Genomic DNA, 11,993 nt, shown 5'->3' with positions numbered 1-11,993 from the left:
TCTCTGCCTCTCTCTCTCTGTGTCTATTATGAATAAATAAATAAAATCTTAAAAAAAAATTTTTGGACACTTCTTGTATTCACAAATTGAATATTACTTCTGCTTAAGAATAATGACCCATATGCTGTATGTTGGCAAATTGAACTCCAATAAAAAAATATATATTAAAAAAAAAGAATGAATGATCCTAGATGGATTCATTGTTGCTTCTAGTGACAATTGGGGAAAAAAAAATCCAACCAAAGAGTTCTAGTTAGCACATGCCAAAGCATGTCAGAACCTGGTTCCCAAGAGCCCAGTGCTATGTTGATATATCACATTATCTCACTTAATCGTCACCACAAACTCAGGTTGTGAGCTGGGTACACTAATGCTTCCTATTTTATAGGTGAAAAGACAGAAGGTCAAAGAAGTTTGTAGTTGTCTCATTGGGGAGCTTAGCTGTGGGCTGTACTGAGTCCTTGTGCAGTCGGTCAGTCTGGGTCTATTGCTTGTTCTTCTCTACGTGTCAGCTCCTATGGGTACCTCTGGCTCCTGCTCTTTACTCCTATCGATGCAGAGTGTGGGAGCCCCATATATCATTCACCCCAGCTTTTCCCTTAGCCTTGCAGTCAGGAGTGAGATAGGACCATGACCTCCTCAGAATGGGCAGCTCCCCTGGAAAGCTGGAATCGAGACAGCTGCCAAAGGGATTCTGGTTTCTATACCTTTTGAATTGTCCTTCTACAAGGAGCTCCTACACCAAGGCTTTTAAAAGCTCCAAGAGTGAGTGAATGAGTGGAGTTTGCCAGCGGATGGGAACAGGGGTAGGCAGTAAGAGTTTCTTACTCTACCTATTTATGTTCATATTTATTTAGATACATTTAGAAATATGTTCCACGCATTGTTGTTTATCCACAATACAAATTGAACTCTGAATGCTGCATTTTGTCTGGCAGCTCTGAGGGGAGTGGGGAAAGGAAAGGGAAGTTAAAATGAAATCTCTATACGTAAGGGAACATTTTTCATTCATTGACAGCAGTATTCCATCCAACCCCTCGTCATGTTATGTTTCCGGTGGATTGAAGTCCTGACCAGGAAACCTCTCTGTGCAGCGGGGACCTGGCTCCAGTAGCTGAGACCGAGCAGCCACTTCACTGCATTAATCCCCTCCAGGAAACTGGAGCCTGTGCTTGTGGGTTATGAAGCTACCCTGCCCTCCATCCCACCTCCCTTCCCCAAACACACAGGCACACAAGCACACAAAGGCCTTGGCTAGAGGTGGAGAGGTTAAGGGGGAGAAGGGTGGGGGGAAGGATTAGGGTTTTATCAAAATAGCATCTGCAGAAATCTTTCCAGGAGAGACATCACTCCTGAGCAAGTCTGTGGCCTGGGGCCAGGCCTGGGGCGGATGGGAAAACACCAGCTGGCCAGGGAAGGAGTGGTCCCTTGAGGGCAGAGGCTTCGCCAGGTGCATGGGGAGGGGGTGGGAGGACTCCTCCCTCCCTTTTGGAGGGTGGTGGTCCTACCCCACCCAACTTTTTTCTAGACCTCTTTTTTTTTTTTTTTGCCTTTTAAGCCAAACTGTTAGTTTTCCTGCATCAGACAACAAGAACTCCAGTTAACTAGAATATGGACATTGCTGGGACTTGAGCATATCACATGGGGCTCACCCAGGTCTCAGAGAGGAAAGCCCCACCCTAGGTAGGCAAGCTTGCATGTCCCTCCGTCCCCCGGCCAGGGCCCTGCTGCTCTGGGGAGCCATCCCCCTTGGAAGCCAACTTATCCTATTCCTGCCTTCACCCCAGGCAGGTGAAGACTAAGTTTCAATTCAAATAGAAGAAAGAAGTGAATCTTTTACTCCTCAGCATCCTGAGTTCTGGCTTTAAATCCTGACAGCAAAGTATCTCAAGTTCACCCGCATCTTCTGGCTGCTTTGAGAGTTTTCTACTCCCTTCCCTCCTTTTTTGGTTCTTATTCTCACAGTTTAATCTTTGTTCTTTCTGCTTCTCCAGGCTACTTCTTAGTAAAGGAAGAAAAAAATCCGAGTAGCTCATTTAAGGACAGCCTGCCCTGAGGTGCAGAAGGACTTCATCCAAGCACCACATCAAGAGAAGAAATTCAAGAATCACGTTGATATGATGTGATTCTGTAACTCGCGAGACTTTTGTGTGTCTCACAATTGCACAAAAAAGCACACATGCCGGAAATATGTGTTCCATATATCTTTTACATAAAGAGCTCTTACAAGGCAGTAACAGAGAAACATAATTAATGAAGGAATTTAAATGCCCAATAAAAATAGAAAAAGATCAAGTTGAAAGGTAACAAAAGAAAATTGTTTTACAAATCCAAATCACAATGAGTTGTGACTTTTCTGTGTCTAAAACAGTGACAAAAATATTTTTTAAAAAGGTGCTACTCAGTGTGGGCAGAATGTAGAGAGACTGGGACTTTCAAGCACCGTAAATTGCAGTGTTAAAATGTACGGTATTTTGAAAGGGAAATGAGGCAACGCACATCAAGAAACAAAAATGTCATGAAACAATAGAGTCATTATTCTACTTATAGTAATATTTTTAAGCAAATAGTTAATGTTTTGTGCCAAGATTTGGCTGTGAAGATGTTAATCACAACACTGCTTATAACAAAAAACTTGAAACTTAGAAATTTATGTCTCACGATTATCTTAGTGAATGGTGGCACAAGAATCAGTGGGCTATGCAGACATTTAAACTCATGTTGTAAAACAGTGGTTTTTAAGTCATTCTCCATGAAGTTCTTGAGGGTGGGGTTTTGGGTTCTGGGTCTCCCATTTTTGAGCGGTACTTTTCTGTGTTATAAACTAGGCTTCCACGTATGATTTAATTTGAACCAAAGATTCATAGTTAAAAATAGTTTAAAAACCACTCTGGGAGAAGAGCATTTAGGGAGTTGCCAGATATGTCCTGTTCGCCCTCCAGATCCACTCTCCTACTTTAGACAAGGCATGTTTTGACAGCTACAGCTTCTATTTGAATTGTAGACTTTTTAAAAATAATTAAGAATTATGTGTGTACTCTAACCAGTTCTAAGTATATTTTTGCTACGTGAGTTTTTTCATTTGAAGAAACACTATTTTTTACTGTGATGTTATTCTTTACCAAAATTTGTATTCATGTTACCATTACCTGAACAATTTTATCTTCAGTGTGGGACTTCTTCACTGAACTTTAAGTATCTACAATCATGTCAGATAAAATTTCCAAAAGTTTTAGTTTGATGGTATGAATTGAATTTCAAAATCGAGTCTTTAAAAAAAAATTCAGATAACTGATTTCCTATTTGGATTATCTAAAAATACTAATGTAAACTTGGAATTATTTACTGTTTGCCATTTTCTTTTCCAGCTAATGGAGTCACTAGATTAAAAGATGTCACTGAACTTTTTGTTTATCTGCAAGAAAATCTGAAATTAAAAAAGAGCAAATTATGTTAGGAGAACATTCATTTGATCTAAGTGCAAAGTCATAAAAAAAAATCATTGTTTACGGATATGTAAATGGACTTTCTACACCTATAACTTGTAAAATTGTTGTTTCAGGTCATGGTCCTTAAAGAAATATCTCTTAATTAAATAGATGGCAGTGCTTCCTCACCATATTTGTGTCTTTTGTATTTCATGTGAATAGTAATAGGACTATTCCTTGTGGTAGACAATAAATGTCAGTAAATATTGTGTGCAAATTCCATGCCCATCATTAACTTTCTTGAGAAATGAAAATTTGAAACTTAATTTTTCATTACATATGAACTTGGGTCTTTTTAGAGGTCACTGGTGGTGGAAGAGTTTATTGTGAAATAAGTTTACCAAACTATAAAAATAAATAAATAATTGCAGCTTATGTTGTACCCAAAAGAAACAACAAATCTATTGTAGCATATTTTGTTACTCCTTGTGTATTTCCTATAATATTATATACATTAAATATATATCATGTATTATATTTCTCACCTTTCATAACCATATTGCCAGTTGATTGCTATCTGTTAGCGTCAGCATTTCTCAATTTTGGGACATTCTATTACCAAACGGCTGTAGACTCCAGTGACTAAGAAGGAACAGCAGCACCAAAAACCTCTAACACTACACCTGGGACTAGGAACTGCTGTCCCTACATGCCTGTGTCCAGGTCTAATTTTTTTAAAAATTATGATTAGTAGGTACCTGGAATACTTTTCTTGGAAAGAGGCATTAATTACATTGGGTCTGAGAATTGTAGAGAAAAAAGAGATCATTATCACAGATAGACTTCCAGATCTAACTACCTGTTCCATGCACACACATCTCACAGACTACTAGATGACATCATGGTAGATACTGAAAGTATAAAAAGGAGTTTTCCAAACTCATCCCACATGATTTCAGTCCAACCGTGAATAATAAGACTTATTAAAAAGTGGAGAATCTGGGAAATGTCATACTGGATATGGTACTCAAACGACAGATTTTTTCCCAGGATTATCCCAGGCAAATGTGCATGCATGGTCACCTTATCTACACCCCCACCCACACTTTTGTAAACAGTCCTTTGTGAGCGAACCCTTCTGGACTCATCCCTATTTCGAGTGTGCCATCTGTTTCCTGTTGGGTTCCTAGCAGATACAGAGGGATAAAAGGCTGTTCACTAAATGTTGTTGAATGACAAAAGAAGATTACAAAGTAGAGTGATAGTATGCTCCAAATTAAGTATGTTAGGTAGTTATATATATGGAATTGCATAGAAAAAAAATTCTGGGGATATACACATAAAAATGTCAATTACATTTGGGTGGTAGGATTAAAAATGACTTTTCTCTTTTCTTGTTTTCTTTATGTGGATTTAAAAAATTATCCCCAGTAAGTATGAATTACGCTTGCAATAAGAAAAATAAAAGAGTTGTTTTTCACAGTCTGGGGTGAGTGGGGGTGGGGTCAAAAGGCACATTACTGTCTCTCTGCTGTGGTTCTTATGGATTGTATTGTATTCTGTAATGTGCATCTACCACATTAGGAATGGGCACCCACATTGCCTCCAATTTTCTGCTATAAAACCCAACAATCTGGTGACATAATCTCATAAATTTTCACTAAAAGCCTGTACAGAATTTCTCTAGGATACTAGTCAGGAGTGCGAATGCTGGTCATAGAGAATATCTGAACATAAGCCTGATTTGATTGAGTACCAGCAGATCTTCTTTATATTGATTGCATTAGCCTACACTCTCATGAGAGACTGCAAGGATATCTTTGCTCCCATTCTTACCCAATTTTCTGATAATATCGCAATCTGATGGTGTAAAATGATATGCTATTGTTATGTTATTTGTGTATCTCAGTTAAAAATGAGTTTGTCTCATTTTATCCTGTTTACACCATTAAATTTCTTCTTCTGTGATTGCCTATTCACATCTTTGCCCATTTTTCTATTGGGTGTTCTCTCTTTTTCTTTGTGTTGATTTCCAGGAGTGCCTTGCATATACACAAAAAATTCAACCTAAGCTACAAATCCAAGAAAATTTTTGAATGAATATTGTTAGCCAGCTCTCAGTAGTCCATAGTAGGGAATATAGGTTTGACTGGTAATCTAAAACTCATTAAGTTTCAGAATATGGCAGAGAACATATCCATCCAGGTGAAAACATCCAACCTTGATGGTACATTTGGAACCTTAATGTGGGAATGGGAACTATCCAAGGAGATTCACAGATGATGGAAGTAGACTTCATTTGCCAAACATACTAGCTCTTATGATCATGACCAAACTGGTTATCGCAGAGGCATTTTTAGTTACACTTAATAAGGGTCATAGAAGCAATGAAAATGAATGATAAATGCATAGATGATAATTGAAATTCATTGAGCACTTATAATGTGCCACTCCCCATGCTCAATGCTGTACATATATTATAATGTGAGTACTGTTATACTCATTTAAAAATTATGATAACTTAGATTTAAAGAGCTTAAGTACTTGCTCAATCCATGCAGGCAGGCAGACTCTAAGATCCAGGAGTTGGGAATACCTGGCTGACTCAGTTGGTAGAGCATGTGATGCTTGATCTTGGGGCTGTAAGTTCAAGCCTTATGTTGGGTATAGAGATTACTTAGAGATAAAATCTTTTTAAAAACCCAGAATTTAACTTCTATGTTCAAAGAAAAACCAAGAGCTATCATAATTCTTCTTTTTGGGGTTTTATTGATAAATAATTGCTAAAAATATAATCAATACTCTTGAAGAAGTCAGAGAGGGATAACAGAAAATTAGAGCTTATAAGGCCCTTTGATAGCTATTTAATTCAGCCCCCTAAATGTAGGAATTAAAGCTCTAGGAGGTGATCCAGTTTATTCAACACTATACAGATGATTTATAGTGTGGCTGGGACTAGAACTTGTACTTTCTGTCTCTAGGATATATATATATATGTATATATATATATATATATATATATATATATATGAAGTTGTAAATGTGGGCTAACTACTACTTTCAAAAGTAAAGGGAGAGCTAATTGAAGCCATTTTAGGAAGTCAAAAATGTTTTAGTTTCCTGTAAGGGAATGTTGTGTAAAGATGATATTCATGATTCTTAGAAATGGGACTTTGGGAAATTAGGTTTAGTGCAGGTAGAATGAAGCACAACTTTCTCAAAAAGAATATGACAAGAGAATAGAGAGGCCATCTGAATACAGAAGGCCCAAGACCTAGCATTCCCAGGTTTGGAAAAAGAGGGCTCTTCCCTAAGCTACAGAGTCCTCCAAGGATAGAAACTGGTCAGTAGCCAGAGTGGCTAGTCCCTGTGAGGAATTTTAGTGTCAAGTCCTATGGATGAATGTTAACTATAATAATAGAAGTGAGGACTAGGCTTTTTCTATCAGTGTATGAGCCAAGGGAGAAGATAGGAATGGAAAATCAGTGAAAGAATGGATGAGAAAGCTGTGGGTACAGGCTTCTGTCCAACAAAGAGAGGACTTCTCCCCCATTCTCCCTAATGACAGTGGCATCACAGAGAGGATTTGAAGACCTCTTTCAGACACAGGAGGTACCACAAAGCCCTCATTTCACAAAGCTCTATTTTCTGTGACCAGGCGGAGGAGGAAAGGGAGGAGGAATCCACTGCAGGGGAAAACAAGTACATAGTTACTGACTGTAGTTCTACACCTGACATTGGAGGATTTTAGAGAGGCTCATTAGAGGCCAGGGAGATGCAAGGGAGATTGAAGAAGCAAGCCTCCCTGTCAAAGAGCGGGCAGTGGAAAGAATCCAGAAATAGAGCTGGAAGATCCAGTTCCAGCAGGAGGAGCATGAAGGAGACAGATGAAGTGGGGAGTGAAAACCCCTTGGGGCGGTGGGTTGGATGAGGGCCAGGCAGGGTGGTGGAAAATAGCTGTGGGTGCCAGGAGAAGAACGAATTGAGTGCGAGGCCACGGGAGGGTGGGAGGGAGAGGGCACAGGGCAGGCTCCGCAGGGATCGGAGACATCAAGTGAGGGATGATGATTATTCCAGCTGTCCAAAACCCGTTCTGTTGACTTCGTGCTGGCAAGATGAGGGTCTGGATAGAGCTGAGAGTGGCAGGCAGGGGAGGAAGGGGGCATGGGGGAGGGGCTGAGGGTCAGGGTATTGGTTGTCATGAGCCAGGGTGAGTGATACCACTGCCCCATGTGCTCCCCAAGAGTGGGATTCATTTTTATTTTTATAGTTTGTGGAGTGCTGATCCTAGACCAGACTGTTCTGAGACAGGCTGAGACCCTAAAACAGCATGCTAGCTCGGGTACTTTGGATACAAAGTCCTTCCGAAGGGCCTCCCTCAGGAGTGCTCCATCATTGTCAGGGCCTTGGAAACACCAGGCCAGGGCCAGTGGAGGGGCAGCTCTTTGGCCAGAGCCCATTGGTGACCTAAAATCACCCTTGATTTCTGGAGGCCTCACTGCCCTCCTGGCCTCTCTCCTTCTGACTTGTTTCTCATGGTTGCCTCAGAGAAGGTTCTCTCTAGAACAAGACAGACCTAGGGAAGCTGGCAGGGTAAGTTGAGGTAAGCTGTGAGCTGTGTCCTCCAACCTCTTTCTCCTCATTCTTCAGCATCTCCAGGGGATGAAAAAGAGGCAAGGTGGGAGGAGAGTGTCTTTAAATATAAGACGAAGGTGGATTTACTGCCCCTCATCTCTGAGCTCCATAACCCAGTTGTAAGATTTGTAAGGCTTCCTCAACTGAATATCTTTTTAGGTCCCATTTTGGCAGCCTTTGCTAGAGACTATAACCTACTTTATAATGTCATAGCTCAGATTCTAACCACCCCATTTTGTCTTGTCTATGTTTGCTGCTCACTTGATGCTAGTTCATTTCTTCTCTTGTTCTCTGCTTTTGGTGGAGGACCTTCTTCATGGGGCGCCCCCAATACTAAAATAGTCCAAGTGCTGGAGATGGGACACAAGGCATATGGTTGATGGGGCTTAGGAAATGACAACAGACCCCCAAGAAGAAAGAATAATGCAAACCCAGAAAAGAGATGAAAACTTTGGGATCGCCTTTTTTTAACAGCCTTATTAAGATATAATTCATATAGCATATAGTTCTCCCATTCCAAAGGTACAATGCAAAAACTTTTAGTATATTCGGAGTTGTGTACCACCACACTTTTAGGACATTTTCATTATTCCTCAAAGAAATCCTGCACTCCTTAGCTATCATTCCCCGACCTTTCCATTCCCACCAGCCTTAGGCAGGAACTAATGACTTTGTGAGATTTCTTAAGCCAACAGCGAACTCAGCCCAGGATTCCATGAATTTATAGAATGCTTTAGTGCCTATGAAATGTTTTCCCATAGGCCCCCTCAATTTGATCTTTTCATCAACTCATTCAAGTAAGCAGGGCAGGTAGTTTTATCTTGCATTTTTCAGATCAGAAAACTGGGATGTCTCTGAATGACAACATTTCAGCTTCCCTAAAGGAATGAAGTGATGCATCCCTTCACGTCCATGAAAAAATAAAATAAAAAGGAGCTTGTGGGTCATATTTCCTTCACTACTCCTCAACATTTGGGAAAGTATAGGCAGAAGACAAGGTGAAGAAGCAAGAAGGAAGGGCTGAAGCTGCATCTGGAGGAATTGAGGTGAAGCATCTGTTAGAATGCTTTAATTAAGATTTATGACCTGTTGGAATGCATTCCCAGAGGTAGCTACAAGAGCTTTTTTACTTGGTACAGAAGTAGAAGGAGGAGGAGGAGGAGGAGGAGGAGGAGGAGGAGGAGGAGGAGGAGGAAGAGGAGTACAAGGAGGAAGAGGAGGAGGAGGAAGAAACACAAGCAGAATTTTTGAGTAGTATTTATTTTAGGGAGTAGTTGTATTAGGAGGCAGGGGGATGGATTAGGTGCTGTCCATAGTCTCTCCCAGTGCTAGGATACCATGAAGGCAGGTGGCAGATGCATGCCAACCATGCTGATATGGAGTTATTCATAGTCCCTATGAGGAGGAGGTCCTATTTATTTTTGGTCCTTCTGTCTGTAAAATGAGATGCACTATCCTCCCTCAGCTGAAGACAAAGCCATCGAGGAGGCATTGTAGAAAAGGTGCAGAATTCCTGCCCTTTAGTTCCACTTCCATTTACATGGCAGTGTGTTCTGGTTATCTACTTCTGTATAACAAATGACCTTAAAATTTAGTGGCTTAAAACAGTAATTCATCATTATAATTCACAGTTCTTTGTGTTGACTGGGCCCTCTTGGGTAGTTCTTGCTTGCAATCTCTCATGGAGTTGTAGTCAGGTACAGGCTGGGAGGGGCTGCAATTCTCTGGAGGTTTTAGTGAGCCCAGCATCCAAAATGGTGCCCTCATATGGCTGGTGATTGATAGTGGCTGCTGTCTGGGAGCTCAGCTGGAACTATCAAATGGACTGTCCTCATGTGGCTCATGTTATGTGGGCTTTTTACAGCAGAGTGGCTGTGTTGTCTGCAGGATCCAGGTTGGCTTCACTCACATGCCCAGCACCTTGTTCGGGACAGTTAGAAGGCTGGGTCATCTGGGCTCCTGGTGTCTTCAGTATGGTAGGCACGATTTCAGTGCAGGGCTCCAAGAGATGAAGGTAGAACCAATTAGTCTTTTTAAAGGTCAGGCCTGAACTGATATAGTGTCACTTTTGCTATACTCTGTGGATCAAAACAGTCTAATCCTGGATTCAAGGGGAGAGAAAAATACACTCCACCTTTTAATGGAAAGAGTGACAATCCTGGATTCAAGGGGAGAGAAAAATACACTCCACCTTTTAATGGAAAGAGTGACAAAGAAATCGTGACTATCCTTAATCTGCCATGCAGTGGAGGGGAGTTGGTCCTATGGGAAAAATGCATAGGGCTTCAAAACAAAAATATACAAGTGTGCACTTCAATAAAGCTATAGACATAAGAATCATCTAGAGTGGTATAGATTAAAGTTAAAAAGACCTGGGATGGTTAAAACAACTGGAATTAAGTGAACTACATCTTGAAATAATTCATGAGTTAATCCATTTATTTAATAGACATCTACTGAACCCATAGCTTATATGAAGCACTCATACTACAAAAATAAATATGACATGGTGCTTGCCTTCTAGACTTCTATCCAAAGTCTGGTAGTCCATACATTTGGTGACTTCCTAAATCCAAAAAGTAGTTTCTTGTATACACATCACTCTCAGCAAAAGGTACTATAGTTGATTTCCAAAGACTACATTGAAACAATGCTATGAAGACATAATGATGTTGCTTAAGCCTGACATAGTGATGTTGCTTAAGCCTTCTGATTTAGCATGCTATCAGGCAAGAAAGGAAATATTTATCATTACTAATAAAAATAGATGAAAGATATGAAGGAGAGTGGCCAAGTTAAATAGGTTTCTCTGGAAAGACTCCTTCTGGTGGGTAGATGTGCCTTCGTAGAACATAATTTGGGAGAAATGTATGTTCGGGACCCTTGGGTTTGGTTAAAGTTGCTCAGAGGCCTTGAGAAAATGGTGGCTATAATTCAAGCTGCTGGACGGAATTTTTTGACAGATCTAAAAGGACTCCCAGTGGGAATGCAAGAAGAAATAATGCCTATTTAAAAACATTGCCTCGCTAGAGCTCAGGGTGCATATTATAGCCTTATTCTAAAGAGAAGGCACACTGCTGAGTAAGAGGGAAGAAACAGAGAGATAAACCATGACAGAAGCAACCAAAGTGGGGACAGAGCCAGGGCAAGGATGCCTGAGGCAGAGAAAATAAAGAGAAGGGGTTTCAGATTGCAGGTCAATTATAAGAGCTGATATGATAGGAGAGCATGTTCATCAAAAAAGTAGGATTTTTAGCTAATTTGGCCATTTTAAAAATTGAATTGACTGGTTTCAGTAGGAAGATCTAGGTGCTAAATCATACTGGGCCACATGGAAAACCTACAGAGAAAAGATGGCCCTATCCCAGGTGGTAGAAAAATGAGGACAAAAGAATAAGCCCTGATTTTCTTAGCTTGCCTTGGATCTTAGGCTAGAGTCATGTTGAAGGTCAGGGAGAAATGTTCTAGTGGAAGAACAGGATTTATAAGGAAAGGGATGCATCATCCCTTCCTGCTCTCATCCACCTTTCACGTCACCTCGAATGTACCTTCCTAAAACATTGCTTTCATTATACCTTCCTCTTGCTTAATGGCCTCTAGTAATTCTTTTTTTTTTTAAGAAGACTTATTTATTTATTTGAGAGAGAGAGAGAGTGTGTGTGTGTGGGAGGGGGAAGAGGGGGAAAGAATCTCAAGCAGACTCCCCACTAAGCATGAAGCCCAGCCTGAAGCTTGAGCTCACAACCCATAAGATCATGAACTGAGCTGAAACCAAGATTCAGATGCCCAACTGACTGAGCCACCCAGGCACTCCTCCAGTAATGTTTGTTTGTAGGAGCAAGCATAATCCTTAGTTTTACAATCCAGCCTCTCAAGCCAGGCTGACTATCCAACTAACACCAGCAAAGTGGTTCTCTGGTTTCATACCCA

Source organism: Canis lupus, chromosome 36 (assembly GCF_048164855.1).
Source record: "Canis lupus baileyi chromosome 36, mCanLup2.hap1, whole genome shotgun sequence".
In the NCBI taxonomy this organism is placed as follows: domain Eukaryota; kingdom Metazoa; phylum Chordata; class Mammalia; order Carnivora; family Canidae; genus Canis; species Canis lupus.
The sequence above is the reverse complement of the archived record's forward strand: the minus strand, read 5'-3'. Positions refer to the sequence as shown.